The following is a 17,364-nucleotide window of genomic DNA, read 5'->3' on the forward strand; positions in this document are numbered from 1 at the left end:
TTCAGGCAATATTATCTGCTCATATTCAGCCAAATGCTTCCGAACTCATTGGACGGCGCTTCACATTGCAGATGGACAGTGACCCAAAGCATACTGCAAAAGCAACCAAAGAGTTTTTTAAAGGAAAGAAGTGGAAGGTTATGCAATGGCTATGTCAATCACCTGACCTGAATCCAATTGAGCATGCATTTCACTTGCTGAAGACAAAACTGAAGGGAAAATGCCCCAAGAACAAGCAGGAACTGAAGACAGTTGCAGTAGAGGCCTGGCAGAGCATCACCAGGGATGAAACCCAGCATCTGGTGATGTCTATGCGTTCCAGACTTCAGGCTATAATCGACTGCAAAGGATTTGCAACCAAGTATTAAAAAGTGAAAGTTTGATTTATGATTATTATTCTGTCCCATTACTTTTGGTCCCTTAACAAGTGGGAGGCACATATGCAAACTGTTGTAATTCCTACACCGTTCACCTGATTTGGATGTAAATACCCTCAAATTAAAGCTGATAGTCTGCAGTTAAAGCACATCTTCTTCGTTTCATTTCAAATCCATTGTTGTGGTGTATAGAGACAAAAATATTTATGGACCTGACTGTATTATTATTATTTTTTTCACTTTTTCCCAATATATGGCCCTGCAAACCACAGATGGTGTTCAACTGCAGAGCACTTAGATTAACGGATTAAACCGCAGACAGCAAAAATGTGTTCAGATTCTGGGAAATATGTATTATTGTTTTTTCACTTTTTCCCAATATATGGCCCTGCAAACCACAGACGGTGTTCAAATGCAGAGCACTGATATTAACGGATTAAACCGAAGACAGCAAAAATGTGGTCAGATTCTGGGTCTTTGAAACGTCTTTAAAATGAGTCATTTGTGATCAAATTCTCCCTACACTCTCTGTCCCTTCCTAACAGCAGCTCTCCCTGACTCGCAATGAGCCGAACCTGCGTGACCGGGTGCTATATAGCACCCGATGACGCGTTCTGGCCAGCCAATCACTGTAATGCCAGTAGAAAACATGGCTACTGGCATTACAGTGATGGCAATGCTTACCTGCACGTTTATTGGCTGCTTAGAAGGCACCAAACGTGCGGGGAGGAGACTCGAGCATGGCGCTCGACTACGTGGTACTCGGCCGAGTACCGCCATGTGCCGAGCATAGCAATGCTCGAGCCGAACAGGTATTTGGCCGAGCATGCTCGCTCATCACTAATGTTTTCCAAGCATTTTTAAACTTTTGTTCAAATCTGTGAAGAAACATGCGATACCCAGACCATGTTGCATTTTATAATTCAAGCAGTGCATTAGAAATTTATGCACTTGCATGCTGTATGTTTATCTAGGTTCCTCATAGAAAGTGTACAAGGGACAATTTGCTAACACTGCCAGGGTAACCAAGGGGAAAAAAAAAACGAGTTTTCAGATCCAGTAATCATCTGGCTTTCTGCCACACCACTATCATTAACCACTTCGTGACCACCCATAAACGGGTGGTTGTTTATCTCTGAATGGACGTTTTAGAACCTCCATTCAGAGATGGCAGCTGCACGCTAATTGTGCAGCTGCAGAGCAGGTGGGCCGCTCAGGACACCCCAGAGAGAAGGCAGGGACAGTTCCCAGGTGTCCCTGCCTTCTAGATCGCTGTATACACAGCGCTCAATGTGCTATGCGCTTCCTGTCCTGGCCCGGTGGTCATGTGACCGCCGGGGCCGGGAAAGTGCAGGAACTGTCGGGACTTCCATAGACCACGATCATCCCTGCACTGAGGCTGTACAGTGCTGTATTATGCTGTACAGCCTCTCTGGGGGGTGTATTTCCCCTGTAATTGGGGCTACTATGCCAGCCCCAGTTACAGGAGAAATCAATAGTGAAAAAAAAAAAAGTGAAGTTAAATGTCCCCCATGTTTCACATGTAAAAAAAAAAAAAATCCCCAATTAAGTATTTTAAAAAAATGTAAAAAAAAAATATATATATATACATATTTGGTATTGTCGTGTCTGTGACGGCCGACTCTATAAATATATCACATGATCCACTCTGTCCGATAAACAGCATAAAAAAATAAATAACAACAGTGACAAAAAAAGCCATTTTTGTCACCTTACATCACAAAAAGTGCAACACCAAGTGAACAAAAAGGCATATTTCTCACAAAATGGTACTAATAAAACCATCACCTCATCCCGCAAAAAATTATCCCCTAAATAAGAAAATCACTCAAAAAATAAAAACTATAGCTCTCAGAACATGGAGACATTAAAACATCATTTTTTTGTTTCAAAGATGCTATTATTATGTTAAAGTGAAATAAATGAAAAAAGTATACAAACAACCAGCTTTATAAAGATATCACATCACCTAACCCCTCAGGCGAACACTGTAAAAAAATTAAATAAAAACAGTGCCAAAAAAAGCAATTTTTTGTCACCTTACATCAGAAAAATTGTAACACCAAGCGATCAAAAGGGCGCATGCCCCCCAAGATATTACCAATCAGTCACCTCATCCCGCAAAAAATTAAACCCTAACTAAGACAATCGGTCAAAAAATAAAATAACTATGACTCTCAGACAATGGAGACACTAAAATAAGATATTTTTTTGCTTAAAAACTGCTATCATTGTGTTAAAGTGAAATAATAAAAAAAGTATACATATTAGGTATTGCCGCATCTGTAACAACCTGTTCTATAAAAATATCACATGATCTAACCCCTCAGGTGAACACTGTAAAAAAAAAAGATTGAAAACTGTGGCAAAAAAGCCATTTTTTGTCACTTAACATCACATAAAGTGCAACACCAAGCGATCAAAAAGGCGTATGCCCCCTAAAATAGTACCAATCAAACTGTCACCTCATCCCGCAAAAAATTTGATCCTAACTAAGTCAATTGGTCAAAAAATTAAAAAGCTATGGCTATGGAGACACTAAAACATCATTATTTTGGTTTAAAAAATTAAATTATTGTGTAAAACCTAAATAAATAAGAAAAAGTATACATATTAGGTATTACCACGTCTGTAATTTCACATGACCTAACCCCTCAGATGAACGCTGTAAAAATAAATAAAAACTGTGCTTAGACATCTTGCCCCATAAAGTGTAATAATGAATGATCAAAAAATAATATGTACCTAAAAATGGTACCAGTAAAAACCTCAACTCTTCCTGCAAAAAAGGAGCCCCTGCACAAGATGATTGGCAAAAAAAAATAAAAAATATGGCGTTCAGAAAATGGAGACACAAAAACATATTTTTTTTTTTAAAAATGCTTTATTATTTAAAACTAAAACAAACAAAGAAAGTAGACATAGTTGATATCATTGCGTCTGTAACAACCTGCTCTATAAAAATAGCACATGATCTATTCTGTCATTTTTTGGTTACCTTGCCTCACAAAAAATGCAATATAGAGCAATTAAAAATCATATGGGACCCATATGGGACCCATAATGAAAACAGTGCATGTATTTGTGTACAGTGTGCTGTCCATATGCGTATGTCAGCAAAACATAAATAAATACAACATCCTATTCTTTTTCATTTTATGACCGATTTGCTGGCCTCAAAATAGATATGGTCGCGTGAATGCCCTTAAGGCCCCTTTCACACGACTGTAAGGCTTTTTCAATGTTTTGCGGTACGTTTTTCACGGATCCGTTGTTCCGTTTTTCCATATGGCATATATAGTATGCAGTAATTACATAGAAAAAATGGGCTGGGCATAAAATTTTCAATAGATGGTTCCGCAAAAACGGAACGGATACGGAAAAACATACAGATGCATTTCCGTATGTGTTCAGTTTTTTTTCCGGACCCATTGACTTGAATGAAGTCACGGAGCGTGATTTGAGGGCAATAATAGGACATGCTCTATCTTTCAACGGAACGGAATAACGGAAATACGGAAACGGAATGCATATGGAGCACATTCCGTTTTTTTTTTTGGCGGAACCATTGAAATGAATGGTTCCGCATACGGACCGTATACGGAAAGCAAAAAATGGTCTGTAAACGGGAAAAAAAAGGGTCGTGTGAAAGAGGCCTAAAGGAGTACCTAGCTAGCACTAATTCACCCCAACTGCCAAAGAGAAAGATTACTTGACCCACATACTAATTTCCTCCTCTATTTGTAGTATCGTGGAGTTTAGCAGAGGGACAGGCTTATAATTCACATCATCCATGATGATGAGAAAAGCTCAAGTGGGGCTTCATTTTCCATGGACCTTGCAGACGCAGTAAGAACTACTTTTCTCTGGTTTGCATGTCTTTGAATTTAACCTCTTTAGGACACATGTCGTACCGGTACGGCATGTTGTCCTGGTACTTAAGGACACATGACGTACCGGTACGTCATGTGTATTTCCGATCACCGCCGCCCTGCGGGCGGTGATCGGAACAAGGTGCCTGCTAAAATCGTTGAGCAGGCACCTTGGCTAAATGCGCGGGGGGGGGGGGTCCTGTAACAATTCAGACCTGCGGTTTGCGGCTTTTTTTGTTGCGGGCGGGCGGCGGTGCCGTCGGGTCCCCATGGGGCTGTAGGGGGAACCTGATGGCATGGAAGGCAGCACGCTGCCTTCCGGTGACGAGCCTGTGAGATCCAGCCCCCTGGATCTCACAGGCCGGAAGCTGTATGAGTAATACACACAGTAATACTCATACAGCCAATGCATTCTAATACAGAAGTATTGGAATGCATTGTAAAGGATTAGACCCCCAAAAGTTGAAGTCCCAAAGTGGGACAAAAAATAAGGTGAAGAAAAAGTTTAAAAAATAAAGTTTCCCCCCCCAAAAAATAAAGTTTTCCCCAAAAACAATTTAAAGTTTCAAGTAAAAATAAACAAAAATCCCCAAATAAAGTAAAAAAAAATGGTAAAAAATAGGGGAGGAAAAAAGTATACATATTAGGTATCGGTGCGTCCGTATCGACCGGCTCTATAAACATATAACATGACTTAACCCCTCAGATGAACACTGTAAAAAATAAAAAATAAAAACTGTGCTAAATAAACCATTTTTTGTCACCTTACATCACAAAAAGTGTAATAGCAAGCGATCAAAAAGTCATATGCACCCCAAAATAGTTCCAATTAAACCGTCATCTAATCCTGCAAAAATCATACCCTACCCAAGATAATCGCCCAAAAACAGAAAAAACTATGGCTCTCAGACTATGGAAACACTAAAACATGATTTTTTTTGTTTCAAAAATGAAATCATTGTGTAAAACTTACATAAATTTGAAAAAAAGTATATATATTAGGTATCGCCGCGTCCGTGACAACCTGGTCTATAAAACTTCTACATGATCTAACCTATCAGATGAATGTTGTAAATAACAAAAAATGAAAACTGTGCCAAAACAGCTATTTCCTGTTACCTTGCCTTACAAAAAGTGTAATATAGAGCAACCAAAAATCATATGTACCCTAAAATAGTACCAACAAATCTGCCGTCCTATCCCGTAGTTTCTAAAATGGGGTCACTTTTTTGGAGTTTCTACTCTAGGGGTGCATCAGGGGGACTTCAAATGGGACATGGTGTCACAAAACCAGTCCAGCAAAATCTGCCTTCCAAAAACAGTATGGCATTCCTTTCCTTCTGCGCCCTGCTGTGTGCCCGTACAGCGGTTTACCACCACATATGGGGTGTTTCTGTAAACTACAGAATCAGAGCCATAAATATTGAGTTTTGTTTGGCTGTTAAGCCTTGCTTTGTAACTGGAAAAAAAATATTAAAATGGAAAATCTGCCAAAAAAGTGAAATTTCAAGATTTGCTTCTAAACTTCTAAGCCTTGTAACATCCCCAAAAAATAAAATGTCATTCACAAAATGATCCAAACATGAAGTAGACATATGGGGAATGTAAAGTAAAAACTATTTTTGTAGGTATTACTATGTATTATAAAAGTAGAGAGATTTGAAACTTGGAAATTTGCAATTTTTTTTACAAATTTTTGGTAATATTTTTATTTTTTTAGAAATAAAAATTATTTTTTTTTACTTCATTTTATCAGTGTCATGAAGTACAATATGTGACGAAAAAACAATCTCAGAATGGCCTGGATAAGTCAAAGCGTTTTAAAGTTATCACCACTTAAAGTGATACTGGTCAGATTTGCAAAAAATGGCCTGGTCCTTAAGGTGAAATAAGGCTGTGTCTTAAAGGGGTTAAGTATTATACATTTTAGTGATCACTTTAGTGAGCTGTTGGTTGTTTAGTGAGCTGTCACATAATAGACCAGGTTTATGAAAATGAATATAAAGGAGGGTTACCAAAACAACTAATCACAGCTATTTTAGAGGATTCCCTACCAAAGCTAGGAAGAAGCAAGTATGTTCTTAATGCAGACATAAGGTGGTGCTATTCTATAGACCTATTCCTAGTACTTCAGCCATGTCCCATTGAGATTAATGGCACTGTTCAGTAGTAACAGGGAGGGAATGAAGAGGCTGCGTTTCTCAATGGTGCGTCATAGCCCCTCTATTGTGCTTTTGTATTATGCTGATTGCCTATCTTTTTTGAGCATGTAATTCCAATATAAAGGTCATGACAATTATTCTTGTATTTGGTACACTTGTACGTATATGTAAAAACTGATCTTAGATGTCACACATCATATATATTCCATATAATATCCTAGAAAAATCAAGGAGAAACACCATCAATGAAATGTATATAAAATAACTTAAATGTTTCCCAGAGCAAATGCTTCAGTTCTTAGTTTTTCGATAAAACAAATGTCTGGCTGACGTTTTCCGCTAATGACAACAAGAGTGTGATGTCTTTGCAATGCTTTATGAAGAGGGCACAATAGAAAGGCCCCAAGTGCCCTCCCCTGAATGTTGTTGCGTGCTATTCAGCTGATAGGATCAGTAAACTTCCTAAAGCCTGCAGGATGAATTGATGTTTTCAAAGACTTATTTGGGAAAACAAGGGAAGCAAATGTTCAGAGTCTTAAAAACCTCTTGCCATGCCTTAGAAAAAAAATACTTAACAAGGGATTACTCTCCTGTTGCATTCATATGAATGAAAGAAGTTCAAGCGACAATGTTGTTCCTGAAATATTTGGTTGCACTCCTCATGTCACCAGCAAAGAGGCATGTCAGGTCCAGTGGGATGGAACAGTCTAAGGATCTATAAACAGACATCTTCCAGGTCAGACAGAGTAGCACTTCTTAAAGGGAAACTTCCATCAGAAAAGGTTTTTATTAACTTACTATTCAAAAAAAATTTTAGATTTTTTTTAACTGTTTTTGCTTTTAATTGTGAGGGTACCATGCCATTGAAAATTAAATACAAAATATTGTCCTTCTGTAACAGACAGCAAAAATGATAAGACCTCCTATGAAGATAGATGATCCATTATTTGTTTACTGCTGCTGTGAGGGGAAGATGTTATCTACAGTGTAATCTTCATAAAAATAGTAGGTATAGAATTTGGATGACAGTATGACAGATTTATTGTTTTCTTGATAGGCCTAGATAAAGACGTCCACAGAAGATCATTGTTCTTATCAGTGAAATAATGTGTGATATTCAAATTGAGTCACTACTGGGGGAGTTCTCTTTGGCCACAGTGAATGGTCTGACTGAAACTGTTAACTCAAGACTGTCTGCTGTGCTAGTCCAGACAAATAGGAAGTGAAAGAACCAGGACAGAAAGCTATAGATTGACGTCAAAAATTATATCCAGAAAAACACCATGTTTTGTTTGTTTTTTACAAAAAAAATCTAGAATAGGTTGTTCATACAGTATGTGATAACATTTTTTAATAGAAGTGCCCCTTTAAAGGGAACCTGTCACCGGGATTTTGTGTATAGAGCTGAGGACATGGGTTGCTAGATGGCAGCTAGCACATCCTCAATACCCAGTCCCCATAGCTCTGTGTGCTTTTATAAAAATAAAAAAATGATTTGATACATATGCAAATTTATCTGAGATTAGTCCTGTTCATGAGATGAGTCAGGGACAGGACTCATCTCAGGTTAATTTGCATATGTATCAAATCTTTTTTTTACACAATAAAAGCACCCAGGGCTATGTGGACTGGGTATTGCAGATGTGCTAGCGGCCATCTAGCAACCCATGTCCTTAGCTCTATACACAAAATCCCGGTGACAGGTTCCCTTTAAGGGTCCATTCACACGTCCGTTTTTTATTTCCTGATCTGTTCCGTTTTTTCTGGAACAGATCTGGACCAGATCTGGACCCATTCATTTTCAATGGGTCCTGGAAAAAAACGGACAGCACAATGCGTGCTGTCCGTTTCCGTTGTTCCGTTCCGCATGTCCGTTTAAATATAAAACATGTCCTATTCTTTTCCTGAAAAATCGGATCCTGGTACAATACAAAGTCAATGGATCCGCAAAAAACGGAAGACATACGGATGTCATTCCGTATGTCATCCGTTTTATACGGAATCTGTTCCTGGAAATGACATTTTAATTTTTTTTTTAATTTTTTTTTCCAAGAAATCAAAACAACTTTATTTGCTAATTGAAATTTATACATGTTTCCGTTTTTTGCGGATCCGCAAAAAACGGATGACATACGGATGACATACGGAAACATATTCAGGAACAACGGATCCGCAAAAAACGGACAGAAAATCGGATTATAGAAAAATACTGACGTGTGAATGTAGCCTAAACATGTGAAAATGCCTGATGGAATTCACAGACTGAAAAACTCTCCTTACAACTAATAATAAACCTGTAACAACAGCAACAGCAATGATACTTTATGTATTGTATGGAGATATTTAAACAGCTTTATTGTTGCAAATGTATTCACATAGATTTCACTATTATGCTCTTTCTGTTGATCTCATTTTTAATATGATCTTTATCCTATAGGAGGTATATTTCCTAGGAGCCAAACAACTCAACACAATCCTGTGACCAATTTAAAAAAAGCACTCGTGTGCCCACAGTCACACCATTCCCACACCAGAGCCTCATTTCCAGCCGTTTCGGATCCTTGCTGGACCAGAAGTGACTGCTGTGACTAAATACTGACCTCAGTGGTCAGATGTGCTCTGCTCGAAGGGCAGATCCCATGATTGGCTACAGCAGTTATGGAACAAAGCCACTTCTGGTCCTACATGGACCAGAAGTGGGCAAAAACAGGGCTGCAGCATGGAAATGATGGGACTGCAGGCTTGTATTATTTTTTATTTGGGCAAAGTTTTTGATGATTGAGTTTTAAGAGCTGCAAAAATGACAAAGCTTCTAAAAACTATTAGTTCTAAGAATAAAAAAGCACATCATTGAAGATTTTTGATTAACATTTCTGTAAATCATATTTGTCTTCATATCATACTGTTATTTTAGTACCTGACAATTATTCAGGCCTGGGAGGTCCTACATAGATGATGCCCAAGTTGTATATGGATCTGCATCTGCCTGTCGTCATGAATACTTTTGTAGTTTATCTTCCTGTGCCAACCACTGATTGACTGATATATAGGGTTTCCTCTCTTTTTTTTACAAAGAAGTTCTTCAGAGGCTGCTGTATGTATTACACAATTATGTGCCCCTGCTACTGCAGTACCCTAGTGGGGCATTGCAAATAGTTAATGATTGCCAATTATGTTAACCTACAGTTTCTTAGTGCAATGCTGTGAGTTATGGTTAAAAATGTTGTTTTTATCTATTTTATGTAAGGCCAATTGTAAGTGTATAGGTAATTGTTTATGCATTATGTTGCTAGGGTGATGGACTCAGGACCCCTCCTAATTAGATAGTGTGAGACAGAATCTAGAGTTTGCAGAGGAGGAGGAAAGACGTGTGTGTGTGTGTGTGTGTGTGTGTGTGTGTGTGAAAACTCTGCATGCAAGGCCTAAAATTCCAGAAAACTGCTGTCTCTGAGACTTCAACTAAAGAACAACTTCTACATTAAAGTACATCTGAGAGAAGGAGAACAGACACATTGAGAAGGTCTAGAACCTGAAAGGCCGTGCAAGATAATGTCAGTGATGTATAGACTGTTTATGGCATGGGACTTCACTGCTGTGAGAGGCAAATCTATCTCAGGTGCCTACCATGCTAGAATCTGGGCTGGTCACTTTACTCTGTATCTGCACCCATCACTTTGGGAGCTGCAGAAGGAGAGTTACTAAGTCTAGTATAGCACACCTATGGTTACTTGGAAAGACTGCAGAAAGAGAGAAAGACGTGGAGCACTACAACCTCCATCATTGTTGCCTATACACTGCCATTGATAATACTGCTGCTCTGTGAAATACATCTGCATTGTGACTTTACTGCCACCTGTTCTACTACTCTCATCATCCACTGAGTAAAAAAACTTTATTCATTATAACCAATTGGTCTGATCATTGCCTCCATACTCCACCAGTCCTGCATTGGCACTCCTGCCACTCCTCCTGTACCCAAACACCCACTAAACACCAAATGCACGGCAAATACCACCAGGCAGGAGTCCCAATTCCAGGGAGTGCCCCAGAGGAAGAACAGGTGCACCCACTAATCACTAAATGGCCCCAGAAAGTGCTAGAGGGAGGACTGCCACAGTGAACTGTGATTATTACTATCCCTCTTAGGGTCACAATCACCACAACCATCCCCCCTGCCCCGCTCCTCCCTGCAGGTCACTGCACTACTGTAGAACAATATCATTGGTGGGCAAAATCTACCCTCTACTACAAATGATTAGGAATTTTAGAAGTTGTCATCTGTATAATTACAACCTCTTGCTTGGGTCAGTGGCCTACAGAAAAATCTTCATCTCATCAGAGGAAATTATTCTAAGGATACCCCTTCTATCTATTAGATCATCTGAATGTCCACTTTTTATTGCATTGTAAACTCTGCTAAAATCATTGTGAATATAGCGGTCTTATAACAGCAGCAAGTGACTGGCTCCAAATTTTTTTTAAATGGATTACTGAGGTCTTGGTATTGTAGTGGTCATTTTTTTTGTCAGAACTTACGTCAACTAGGTGATCCTCTGTGGGCCAGTGCTTCCCTAAATACATAGCATGACCAGTCAATCAGGATAGGTCATGGCTAAATGGCTTCTGCTAGACAATTTGAGTTATTTATCACATCAACCATAATAAGAAACGGTAGTGATAAGATGTATTGTGACTAGAGTTGAGCGAACCCGAACTATAAAGTTCGGGTTCGTACCGAACTTTAGGTTTTTCGGCACCCGGACCCGAACCCGAACATTTACGTAAAAGTTTGGGTTCGGTGTTCGGCGCTTTCTTGGCGCTTTTTGAAAGGCTGCACAGCAGCCAATCAACAAGCATCATACTACTTGCCCAAAAAGGCCATCACAGCCATGCCTACTATTGGCATGGCTGTGATTGGCCAACTGCAGCATGTGACCCAGCCTCTATTTAAGCTGGAGTCACGTAGCGCCGCCCGACACTCTGCTCGGATTACTGTAGGGAGAGGCTGCAGCTGTTGTGAGGGAGAGATCAGGGAGAAATCTTATCAAGAACTGCTTTTTTTACTCAGCGATCTACAGCAAATGTGTTTTGTGGGTGCAGTGCACAATTTTTTTAAGCCTGCCCTGAGCCAACTACTGCTGAAAAAAACCTTTTTTAACTTCAGTTTGTCAATATCAATACATAATCGGCAGCCATTTTGTGCAACGATAGTGCACCAGCACAGGCTATCTGCATGTCTGCAAGTCTAGAAATACAGCTTTTTGCTTACTGGTGTTAAAAAAAACTTTTTTTCATATAGTGCACATCTAGGATTAGGCCCTTTTTTTCATATAGTGCACATCTTGGATTAGGCAAGAAATACATCTTTTTGCTTACTGGGGTGAAAAAACCCTCTAATATACTGCACATCTGGGATTAGATGTGCATAAGTGAGTGTCACATTTAGGCCAGAAATACATCTTTTTGCTTACTGGGGTGAAAAATCCCTCTAATATACTGCACATCTGGGATTAGACGTGCATAAGTGACTGTCAAATTTAGGCCAGAAATACATCTTTTTGCTTACTGGGGTGAAAAAACCCTCTAATATACTGCACATCTGGGATTAGACATGCATAAGTGACTGTCACATTTAGGCCAGAAATACATCTTTTTGCTTACTGGGGTCAAAAAACCCTCTAATATACTGCACATAGAGATATAAGCGTGTGGCGGATAAGAGACGTGTGACTGGTCCAGACCTGAATGTGGGTGATCTGGTGTGGTTGTCTACAAAGAATATCAAACTGAAGGTTCCCTCCTGGAAGTTGGGTCCTAAGTTTATTGGGCCTTACAAGATCTTGTCCGTCATCAATCCCGTTGCCTTCCGTCTTGATCTTCCTCAGACTTGGAAGATCCATAATGTTTTTCACAGGTCCCTATTAAAACCGTATGTCCAACCCACTGTACCCTCCTCTTTGCCTCCTCCTCTGATTGTTGTTGATGGTAATCTTGAATTTCAGGTCTCTAGGATTGTGGATTCTCGCATTATATGCGGTTCTCTCCAGTACCTCGTTCATTGGGAGGGTTATGGTCCTGAGGAGAGGATGTGGGTCCCAGTGGCGGATATTAAGGCCACTCGTCTCATCAGGGCTTTCCATAGGTCCCATCCTGAGAAGGTGGGCTCTGAGTGTCCGGAGTCCACTCGTTGAGAGAGGGGTACTGTCACCACCAACTCTCTGAGAAGGTCTGGCAGACGTTCTTCTGTACCTCTTGCATGATGTTCTTTGTTTTGGTTTAACTTTGTCATCTCCTTTCCTTCTCCCAGCTGTCATCTATTTACACTGATTGCCTCCCTTTATATTCCCTCCCATACTGCCTCACTTTGCGGTTTATACTACTTCCTGTATTGTGTTCACTGCTGGAGGCTGCAACTGCTGATTCCTCAGATAAGTCTTTTTCCCTTTTTTTGTGTTTCCTTGCTGGCTTGATTCTAGGTGACCCTGACTCCGTCCGTATTAAGTGCAGGGAGCCGGTGGTCGTGTCCCCTCACTATTATAGGTTTTTCAGGTGTCACACAGTCTAGGTACGAGGGCATGCAATCGTCTACCATAAAGATCTTTGCATGGGCATAGCAGTCAGGGAGAGCTCTTGGGGTTTTATAGGGCTCACCCATATGTTCCTTAGTTTGGGATCAAGTCAGTCGGATGTTTATTTATAACTTCCAGTTTTCTGCAACACCATCCGTGACAGCTTCTGAGAGCATTCCCGACTGATGCCGGGGGACAAGTGGAAGCACAAGGCGAAGGCAGGGGAGGAGGAAGAGGTCGCCAACGCAGCTGTGTCAGCGCCAGCACCTCAGAAGGCAGGGTTAGCATGGCCGACATGTGGAAAAGCTTTGTCACCTCGCCGCAACAACTGGTGCCAAATGATGATATGGAGCGTGTTAGCAGGAGGCAGCATTTGAACAACATGGTGGAACAGTACCTGTGCACACGTCTACACGTACTGACTGATGGTTCTGCCCCATTCAACTTCTGGGTCTCCAAATTGTCCACATGGCCAGAGCTTGCCCTGTATGCCTTGGAGGTGCTGGCCTGCCCTGCAGCCAGTGTACTCTCTGAACGTGTATTTAGCACGGCAGGAGGCGTCATTACAGACAGACGCAGCCGCCTGTCCACAGCCAACGTGGACAAGCTCACGTTCATTAAAATGAACCAGGCTTGGATCCCTCAGGACTTGTCTGTACCTTGTGCAGAATAGACAGTTCTAAGAGCCTCAACCATCCATCCTTGTACTCAAGTGCACTCATTTCTTTTTCTTTTTTTTATATGTCCCAATATTTTGGGGGATACCCCTATGTAAAAATGCAAAATAACACATATCTGTGTTGGCTACCTATTCCTCCTTCGCCACCGCTTCCACCTAGACCGCCACGTGAGCCTACACGGCCACATCCACCCATTCACCGCCTCCTCAACCTCTTCCTCCTACATCATTCCTAATATTTTTTTTAAGGTCTTTTATGTTTTTTCAATTAATTTCCCTATTCACATTTGTTTGCAGAGCATTTGCCATGCTCTTAAGCACATTTTGCTGCCTTTCGCAGCCCTCTCACTCTTTCCATGACATTTTTACAGCCATTATAGTGCTCAAATGTTCGGGTCCCAATTGACTTCAATGGGGTTCGGGTTCGGGGTCAAGTTCGGGTCAAGTTCGGGTCCCGAACCCGAATTTTTTTTTCAAGTTCGGCCGAACCTGCCGAACCCGAACATCCAGGTGTCTGCTCAACTCTAATTGTGACTAAACCAAAACATTAAAAATCCTGCACACAGTATGTGTAGCGAGCATTATATATGCATCCTCGTCTGGGCAAGTCTACAAGTTATTCTTCAAGGTTAGATGGAGCATAAAGTACCATCATCCTTATTAGAAATTGTCTTGAATCAACCCATGTGCATCTCCTGAACATCTGTATGCAGTACAAAATAATACATTCTAAAAGGTACCCTGCTCCAAATGTTACAGTAACAGCATGCGAGAAAACCTATCAAGAAGCTGCTGGAGACAGCTATTCCTTTACCAGTGTTTGTTTCCTTATTTCCCTCTGCTGGCTGCGGTGTTTGAGAATGCTCCACTTACTATTATCTCTGCTCATATTCACCTTCCAGCTGATCACGCACAGCAGTTGTACAGTGCAGGCAAGCAGGTGTTGAGGACCTGTGGACTGAGTTCTCATGTGCTACTTAGTGCTCTCTGAAGTTTGATATTTGAGACTCTTTTTCCTCTTTAGGGAGTGTGCACCTGGAGATACCTACATCTGTTTGTCACCTGAGGCAATTGCTGGTGGCATCAGGAAAATATCAGAGTATTTGATCATTTGACTAAAATCTCAATATTAATAAAATATTAATAAAAGCATCATTATATGAAAACCAATAATGCGCTGGTAACTAACTTACATGATATTTTGTTCACAAGTGTTACACAAGCAAAAAAAAGTCAGACGTTAATGCAGTAATTTGAAGTTACAATTGATTTTTCCCCAACATGTAACGCAGTAAATGCTCTTTAATTAAATATGGTTTGATGTAACTGCTCAAGATGTTAAGGTAAACTTTGTAATGGCAGAGAGAATATATCAAATTAATTATCCCCCAAAGTACATAGGCAGTATAAAATGTAAAAATGAAGAAAATAATACAAAAAATTTAAGTTCAATTTGGCTGATTTGCTGAATTTTACAAAAAAAATTGCTTCGCATTATTTTGCAAGTGGCGGGTGCAATGACAGTGAGCTGCGATAGTGCCACCCCCCATCATTGTACCCCTCAGATGCCACGTTCATACATGATCGCTGCATCTGAGTGTAAAAACTGTGTAAAATTATCATTTTGTCACAATGGGCACGAGATTTTGTCACAATGCCGGCCGGCGTCATATGTCACTGCGCACGGGATTTTGGCTGAGATCTTCAATCAAGATGGTGGCTGTCAGCCCGTCGTGAGAAAATGGAGGACGTAAGTATGAATGTTTTTGTTTTTTACACTATTTCAGGTTAAATCGATTCGCTAACATGAAGCATGATGAAATTCGGCTTCGAGGCAAATCAAATTTATCCTGAAATTCGGATCGAATTCCACTTAGTGGGATTCAATCAACTCATCTGTAGTATTAATTATTATGAAAAAATATCAAACATAAAACTTGCACCCTAAAATATATCAAAACTATAAGTTACAGTTCCAAACAAAGCTCAGTCATTGCCAACCTATTTCTGTCGACAAAAGCCACCCTATAAGCAGGTAAGGAGAGTTAAAGTTGACTGTTCTGTTATTACTAGGAGTTGCTCAGTACAAAGGGATTTCTGGGTGGTTGTATGAAGGGAAGCAGGGGGGGGGGGTTTGTTTGTATATGATACATAGCATTGGCCCTTTAAGAATGTTGAACCCACTGAGATTAAGAAATTCTTCTGGAAATGGTTCAAAATGGTCACCAGCAACCTGTCCTAGAAGGTGAGCAGGACTGGTTGCCTTCATTTGCAGATCTGTCTAGAGTTTGTGAGAAGGTGGGGCCTCACCGCACATTATGCACTTGCACTTGCATATACTACATTTAGTTAAGTTTTCCTATCAGGCTGCTCAGCCATGGTGGCATATCATAGGCAGGATCACACCATTACCATCTATTGTAGAGAAGTGTAGTATGGTCATGAACCCACCATAGTGCCCCTCTTTAGTATGTGGCAAGATGTTACTTTTAACACAATATTATTACACAATTATGAAATTCCCTGTATGCACATCAATTTTAAGGGGCATTTTTTGTTTTGCATTTGAGCATTGTTAGGTTTGCGGTCCATACCCATTACCCTCCTGTTGTTCCCTGTAGGGGCATACGCCCCGCCACTTATCATGTCATCCGGTGTCCTGGTTGCCAACGTCCTCTGCATGCTGATACCTCCATGTTCGTGCCTGATGCTCCCTTAGTGCGCAAGTACTTACCTCCATGATCTTAAAAGACCAGCATGCCTGCTCCCAAATCCTTCCCAAGCCAATGGCTGGGGGTCCCTGTGTATTTAACGTACCCTCTCCATCAGGAGTAAAAAGAGAAAAAGGTCCAGCTCGGTTAAAATGTTACCTTTATTTTTCAGTGCAGATAAAAGCCAGTTACAGTCCAGTCTACATGTTTCGGATCAGAGACAGTAGCGATCCTTCCACATGACATACACATACTGAGGAGGGGGTTGGATATATAGCGCCTCCACTTGAAAGCAGGTGGACGCACTAACTACAAGCCCCTCCTTCAAATGAAATTGACAACATGTGCTAAAAAGCATGGTTGATTAAAACAAAAGAACACACACAAGTCATGGATCAAAAATTCAATAATGTAATATCAGGTCATGTTTCCGATTGAGTCCACTTGGTGTAGTGGACCCCATTTTAAAGATCCAAAAGGACTCACGATTCAAAAGCTTCTTCTTGTAATTACCACCCCTAGGTGGTGGAGTAACCCTTTCCAGGCCTTGCACTGTTAAACCCTCTGTGTTGCCACCATGCACCACTGAAAAATGCAGGCTAACTGCAGACACATTCCTGGCGTGTGAATGAGGAATGTCAGAGATGTGCCTGCACAGTCTAACCTTAAGGCCATTGGTGGTGCAACCAATATACTGGAGGGAACAGAGAGTGCATGACATACAATACACCACATGAGTGGTGTTACAGTTGATGTATTGTTTGATGGAAAAACTTTGATTCATGGCATAGGAAAAAACTTCCTTGCCAGGTCGCATATAAGAGCAACACATACAGATTTTATGCCCACATTTGTAGCTTCCGAAAAATCGCAACCACACTGGAGAAGCTCGTGCCCCCTCAGAATACAAAGAGGGGCAGAGTCTGTTGCCCAGTGTGGTCGCTGTACGGGCTGAGCACAAGATGCCACCCTT

Source organism: Bufo bufo, chromosome 4 (genome assembly GCF_905171765.1).
Source record: "Bufo bufo chromosome 4, aBufBuf1.1, whole genome shotgun sequence".
NCBI classification, from domain to species: Eukaryota; Metazoa; Chordata; class Amphibia; order Anura; family Bufonidae; genus Bufo; species Bufo bufo.